The sequence below is a fragment of the Orbicella franksi genome, chromosome 7, assembly GCF_964199315.1.
Source record: "Orbicella franksi chromosome 7, jaOrbFran1.1, whole genome shotgun sequence".
NCBI lineage: Eukaryota > Metazoa > Cnidaria > Anthozoa > Scleractinia > Merulinidae > Orbicella > Orbicella franksi.
This window is the reverse complement of record NC_138151.1, coordinates 8,107,701-8,115,200: the sequence shown is the minus strand read 5'-3', so window position 1 is coordinate 8,115,200 and position 7,500 is coordinate 8,107,701. Positions and strand designations below refer to the sequence as shown.

The following is a 7,500-nucleotide window of genomic DNA, read 5'->3' as shown; positions in this document are numbered from 1 at the left end:
AAAGCGGTTAACTTGAATCCAAGCGGTCAGGTCGTGAATAGCTATACATAGAATCTTACACGAGGCATTGACCGCAGCCGTAACTTGTCTTGTTATACGACGGGAGTGTACTACAAAATCGATGTAAGAAAATTAAACATGTCGCAGAGTTTCTTTTCCGATCAGCGACACACCTTTTCATGTATTCAGTAGGAGCCGCTGGCGCCTCGAACACTCAGACCTATATGAAAACAGTGAATTTGTTCGGCGTTTAATCAAGTCGATGCAGACATGCGTATTGATTAAGGTCGATCAAGCGTAAGTCAATAGTTTGTTCCAGGTTTGCTTCAGTCTACAAGTAAATCGTTAGGATATCTGATGATTTACCGACTGCCCTGTCAGGACCGAGTCTCAACGTTCTAGAGCTGCTCTGTCGAGTATCTCCAACAGATACTTATCCTATCCGTCGGCTCTCCTAATAGATTGTAGTGCTTTATTCAAATAATATGATTTCACGCTTGGATAATTTAGGGGCACCCAACGGATCGTTTCGGTAAATTATCTGTTCGGAAGGCCTTTAAACCCCTCTGATTTTCTTGAGAGAATTGGCACCTCGAACTTTCGTGATATGAGAAATTTAATGTCTGTTGTTTTCGGACTGTTGAAAATGTCGTTTTGGGTACCGAAAAAAGGTCAGCTATCATTTTCGGAAAGGCGATAAGACCTAAGGTTTTCGGGAAATGGACAAAAAAGCCCTAATAAATTCGAGAATACTCAAGTTCCCCTAACATATCCGAACAGATAAAATTTTTTTAGTGCAGCCTAAAATTAACCTACAGAGCTTTAAAAGTACTCCAGATAGCCTAAAACAGCGTCTAACAGCATTCGAGAGAAAACGGTTGTTGGGTGCCCCTGATAATTGAAGTTCGTTCTAGAATACATGTATTATGCTTATGGTGGAACAATAGAACTTACTTACTTGAATACGTGACTACCTAATTCGCTAATTCAAAAACTCATTGATAATCCATAAAGGAAATACAAAAGAAATGAATGTTTAATGAGTGTCTTTAAATTTGATACAGACCCGGCTAAATTTTGCAGCCGATTTTCTCCAGAAAAATAATGATAAACGCAAGGATTGTTCTACAAATGAGTAGATCTACCAGAAACGTTTTTGAAGCTGTTCAAAAAACTTGCAGCATGTGTTTTATCGGGTTAAACACATCAGCTACGCCTCGTGTTTTAAATCCGATAACACAATGCTGCTCGTTTCTGAAATTGAACATTATTTAATAGAATCAAAACTTTATAGTTTAACACTTATGAGTCGATACGAGTAAGAATAACAGCTCTCCAAAAACTATTAATCGTAGCATACAGTCATTGAACAACTTGTAGAGGAAACGTCTTTAATTGCTGTTTTTATTTTAACAAATTTTCGTTAATTTTCCTAGCCGTTAGTTGTGTTAGGCTTACCCTTCAACGATCGAGGAGCAAGGTTTAATAAAGAAAGTTACTATTGATGTGCGGACGCCCACAATCAAATTGTCTATTTGATGTCTGTCTCTTTGAAATAACTTAGAGTTTTCACGTCATCGCGCTGAGGTCCCATTCCCGATTTCAACAAAAATAGTGAGCTTTTCTTTCATTAACTCAGAAGAAAAATGGGCTCGGCACTTGAACTTGAACGAAATAGTAGATAGTAATTAACATATTAATTAGATTATGAGTTCGAGATTTCTATGAGGTGATAGTTGATGAGGCCGAGGGCCAAATCAACTATATCGCCTAATAGAAATCAAGAGCGAATAATCTAATTGTTTTAGTAGAATTCTAACTGAGGTTTACTTCAAGTAACGATTCCAATTATTTCTGGTGGGACTAAATCAGTCCACGTGACATTTGCAGTTGTGTACACGAGCTTATCAGTTTATTTAAAAAATTTCGAGCTTGTCTAATTCAAGAAACCGTATATGCCCTCCTTTTAGTCTTTCGGCTCAGGAATTTGATTATCCATTTCTTTCTAAAATCTCTTTCAAAACTTCAGAGAAACGAGGAAACGTCACAATTTTGTCGACCTCACCAAGTCACTGCACACTTATGGCTGATAGTGTGCAATGGCTAAGCCAATCAGATTAGAGCATTTGCATTAGTATACTAGTAGAATTATACTAATAAAAATAGAAGTAATGGGCCCCCCAACCTCAACCACTTGCTAGTTCGCGCTAAAACCATAAAGTGGCCGGGAGGGAGTGGGGTAGAGGAGCTACACACAATGTTTTGAAATTGACCAAAATCAAGCCTTGGACGGATCAGATAAAAAAAGAAAAGAAAACCATTCCCTTAAAATCAGTTATGAATGGGCGCTGAAGTCAAAGTCCAATCTTTGACGGGAAAAACAGAGAAATGAAAACCCCTAACCGAAATCAAAGTCGCACTAAAACCAAAAGGCACCATTTAGGGGTACCTACATACACGCATATACTTTATTTACTCTCGAAATTTGAATAGTAATAATATCTTCTAATATCTTCTGGGTGAGGCAGTGTGGCTGTAATATTTTAATTGACCAAATTAATTGGTTGCTGATACAAAACGCGGCATTTCAAGAAACATGTGACTTTGTGCTAAGGTGCAACGAAACTGGAAATCTGAATTGTGCTCGAGTTTAGTAAAAGTGCGTTTTGCCCATTAACTTGGCAAAGACTGTTGATTTACCCGGCGGCTCATGACTCAAGGGTTTGTCAAGATGAATCGGGGTAGCTATTTCTCAATATTGAAGCCACATCTTTCTTTGTGTCCATAGGAGATTCTGTAACTAGATAAACATTTCCATTGTGATGTCTCGTGGGAGGATACAAATTACACTCTTGGCAGACGAATGGAAATCTTCCAAAGGCGGTCTATCAACCATGAACAGAGAGTTGGCTATCGAGCTGGCCAAACACCCAAATGTGGCTGTCACTTTCTTTGTTCCGAAATGTACTGAAGAGGACAAGAAAGCAGCTGGTAAACATAATATTAGAATCGTGGAAGCAAAAAAGCGAGTTGGATTTGACGAACCACTTGATTGGCTAAGTTTTCCTCCTAGAGATCTCGTCACTGATGTAATCATAGGTCACGGGGTAAAGCTTGGAAAACAAGCGCAGGTGATAAAAGACTACCATGACTGTTCATGCTGGCTTCAAGTTGTGCATACCGCCCCTGAGGAACTTGCGATGTTCAAGAACTACTCGGGTGCCATTTCTAAAGGTGATGAAAAACAATGGACGGAAGTAAAACTGTGTACAATTGCAGATTTTGTCGTAGCAGTTGGACCCAAACTTCAGGAGTTCTACTCGGCTAATCTCAGCTCGTGCGGTAAAAATGTCATCAATCTTACGCCAGGTATCTTTACTGAATTCTCTGATTTGGAGCTGTCCACTCAAGGGGCTAAGAAGTTTCGAGTTCTAGTATTTGGACGTGGTGATTCAGAAGATTTCCAGCTTAAAGGATTCGACATTGCTGCCAAAGCGATCGCTGAGTTAAACGACAGAAGTTACCAACTCATCTTTGTAGGTGCCCCCAGTGGAAACGGAGAGCAGGTGGCTGAGAAGCTACTGAAGCAAGGCTTGCACCGAAGTCAACTGACCGTCAAAGGATTTATTGAAAATCGCGAGGACCTAGCTACGCTGCTATCCACGGCGAATCTTGCTGTTATACCTTCAAGAACCGAAGGATTTGGTTTGACAGCCCTAGAATCCTTATCCGCTGGTCTGCCATTTCTTGTTTGTCAAAACAGTGGATTCGGGGAAGCCCTGCAAGAAATACCTCTTAGTTCTTCTTGGATTGTAGATTCCGAAGATCCCAAGAAATGGGCTGAAGCCATCAAAGGTGTGCGAAAGAAAGGCAGGGAATCAGCTCTAAAGGAGTGCCAAGAACTACGCACACGCTATGCCGAGAAGTACAGCTGGGAGAAACAGTGCAACAATCTTGTGGAAATGATGCTAACCTTCGTCAGTAAGTACTCTCAGTTTGTTATAGTACATCCCCTAAAAGGTTATTGTCAGGAGTTGTTCTTGGGGAGGGACTGAGGGGACCTAACTTTATTCTTTTTGTGGGAATTATTAAAGGCCTAGGCCTATCCCAGCACAGAACAAACAACGTCTGCACACCAACGTAACGAAATGCTTACCAGCTCCGAGCGACCACCTCCTTTGCCATATGTTGTAGTTATTGATAGTAAGGGTTTGGATAATGAAACTGATAATTTTGGTTCTGTTATATATAGCTGACCATAATAAAGAACTCCAAGGGAAGTGTTTTAGCAGTGATAACTTGAATGATGGAAGAGACCCTGCTACACAAAGACGAGATTTCCTTAGAGCAAAATCATGGCCTTCTGGGGGAGACGTAAATGATGAGAAACCAGAGCCTGGCAAAGGCGGAAGATCCTTGATTAACCGTTCTGTTTCTCACGAACCAAGCCGCAAAAAATCGAAGGAGAGGGAGAAGTCTACCTGGAAAGAGTTAATAAATTTTTTATTCAAGAATAAGTGTCGCAAGAAATCACCTGACCCATCTAGCAACAGGGAAAACTATGTTGCATTTGAAAGCACTTTTGAGTCCAGTCTTGCAACTTCACTGACTACATCAGGCACTCCCGCGAGCTCGTGCCGTCAGGCTTCCCCAAAGTCATGTGAAAATGTATCTCCGCGCAATGTCCCAGAGGCACAGAGGTCGTCACTTACAGAGAGTTTGAGTTCTGGAGAATCCACTGCCTCGCCAATATCCCCAGGTTATGAATCAGGGTCCCTGTCAGTGGAAGGTAATATACAATGTATATTAAGTAACTGATCATTCTGTTTTATACAGGAATTGATGCTAATGATTAGTATGTTTAATTCCAAATTTTTGAAGGAACAAAGTTATTAGTTTTATCGAAGCTGTTGAATATTTTGCCAATTTAGCGATATTTCAAAGTCGCGAGGGACGGTGACCCCAATTATCTTTTGAGCAGGCTACAGCATCCCCCATCCCCGTCGCTTATGACTCAAAGTACACTATATATTTAATGAACGTAACCGTTTGGTAAATTGTTCAATTAATGTGATGAATTATCATGCCGTCGTGGGGCATGCGCAGTGGCAATACGCCTTGTTACTTTATACTAATATTACATTTTAAAAATCAGGATTTTAGTGCTGGAAATAACTTATGTGCCAGTGCAATTGAGCTGGTTAAAATTTTGTAAGTAGATGTAGCTGTATGGGTTGAACTCATTATATAAGGTCTAGAAAATATTTAAAGAAAACTTACATGTACATGGACCAAATTGAAATCTTCAAAAAAATACTGGCATTCTGCACAGAGCATATTGACAAACTCAACTTCGTTCCCAGGCCTGTTCTCTTCGCCCCTCCCAATCTCTAGGGGAAAAGCATTGGGAGCGAGGTAGTTGACCAACCATCAGTCAGGAGGCAGCGTAGCCGAGTACGAGTGGTTAGGGCGCCGGACTTGAAATCCGGAGGTCGCGTGTTCAAGTCCCGCTCTGACCACTACGCTGGAGTTGTTTCTCGGTAGACCCTAGTTCAACTGCTCCGTCGGCCACGTTTGTAAACAGCCGAACTGGTCTGCATCCTGTCAGTTGGGATTTTCAACCACGTTATATTCATTTGCATTATTTGATTCATCATTTGTTTCCATTGGTCCTGAAGAACCCCATTAGGGGAGTGATCAATTAAGATGTGTATATGTATGTATGTAGGCAGGCAGGCAGGCAGGCAGGCAGGCAGGCAGGCAGGCAGGCAGGCAGGCAGGCAGGCAGGCAGGCAGGCAGGCAGGCAGGCAGGCAGGCAGGTAGGTAGGCAGGTAGGTAGGTATGTAGGTATGTTTAATTCTGCATCTAACTGTACCGGCCGAATTACTATAAACTATATGTTTCTATTAAATTGTCTATCTAATAACATTTTATTGGAACCTCATGATTTTCGCTTTTATAACATAGACCCATGTGTGAGTTCTGAAAAGACAATTTCATTCATTCATTGCTTTGACTTGGAAGGAAAAGCCTTTAAAGAAGAGGTCTTAAAGTTGTACGATCGTTTTGGACGATGTTTGGGGTACAAATGCCACTTGGACAAGTCAGAGACCATTCAAGTAGCGGAAAACAAGTTCCGATACGTGTTGAATAACGTCCAAAAACAGCGACTTCGTGTTTATCTGTGTATCGCCTAAATTGAAAAGAATTTTCGATTTACCTCATAAAGAAATCAGCAACAGTCTTGAAGGTTTGTCCTGACTTTTAAATACTAATTCTTCCTAGTATTTTCCACGCATTTCTATGACTTTTAAAATCTTAGTTAGATATGAGAATGTTGTGGTGTATCATGAGATGACATTTTTTTGTTGAATGGTGTATTTCTCTATTCTCAACATCTGTCTGCTGTGTGATTGATATCTTTCGATTTATATTCAGTACTGCAGGACCAAAAGTCCCCATAAATTTTTTATCTGGAAGATTGTGAGGACTATTATTCTTACATGTAAAACTGCCCTCTCGCCCCAAGAAAAAGCTGTGGCGCGCGTCTGTTACATGTGTTACCGTTTATAATCACGTTCCTCGCGTATTGAATTATCGCTTGCAAAACGTGACTTTCGATTAGTCAAACCACCAGTCAAAACAGTTTCCACATATTCTGAAAAACAATCACACGACGTTCAACTTGATTATCAATTATAACACAGATACACCCTCCCACCCTCCCTCCAATTTTTATCGAGAAATTTAGCTCGCTATACACGTTTACTTATGACATTTATTAAATAGAATCTTTGAAAACTAATCGTCCTTTCCCTTTTAACATTTCTTATAATCCCTTACTTAACCAAAAATGTATGAATTCTTTTATCGAGGCAAATTTTTCTCGTTAAAGTGTAAGAATGGTCAGTTGGACAGACTTATGGAGAAAAAGAAAGTTTTAGAGAAAATTTGTGCTTTTCTTTAACCTTTTGCATACCAAACTTTCGTTAAAAAAATACCGTTTTTAACCGTTTAGTCAGGTGTTTTTTTTTACCAGAAGGAGAGATTTTTCGAGGATTACGTACAAAATTGAGCAATATTTCAATTCCGGGCATGCGCATAAGTGAAAATTTGCCATTACTCGTTCTCATTTTTGTTTGTTGCCCCTTTCCTTTCTTTTTTGCTCGGCCCTTTTACTCTGGCTAGCTTTTGCGTTGCATGTTTTTTCTGGCTGCCATGAAAAGTTGGATGTTAATTACGGGCGAAGTCTAGAAATGGACCTTGATCAATCATAGGCCATTTTACCACCGTTTTTGCACCAAGACTGATGACTTTTCGATTTGTGACGTCGGAATGTCGTCGATATCTAAACCTGACCAGTGTACGGAAAAGTCTAGCTTAGTTCTACTATCTACTTATCAAGAATATCTGATGACATTTAAATTGATGACGCCGCAAGTGAAACAAAGAGCACGACCATTAATTACGCGTATATGCGAAATTAGGGCTCAAAGGGG

General features: G+C 40.2%; 1 pseudogene across 1 annotated transcript in view; it reads left to right on the top strand.

Annotated features, from left to right (window-relative positions):
* The window catches only part of LOC145493309 (uncharacterized), a 12,351-nt pseudogene that overhangs the window by 337 nt on the left and 4,514 nt on the right, over nucleotides 1-7,500 (top strand). The window contains exons 2-4 of the transcript XR_014050119.1: nucleotides 2,789-3,981; nucleotides 4,253-4,789; nucleotides 5,969-6,251. The product of XR_014050119.1 is annotated as an uncharacterized LOC145493309 (transcript). The remainder of the gene's footprint in view (nucleotides 1-2,788; nucleotides 3,982-4,252; nucleotides 4,790-5,968; nucleotides 6,252-7,500) is intronic.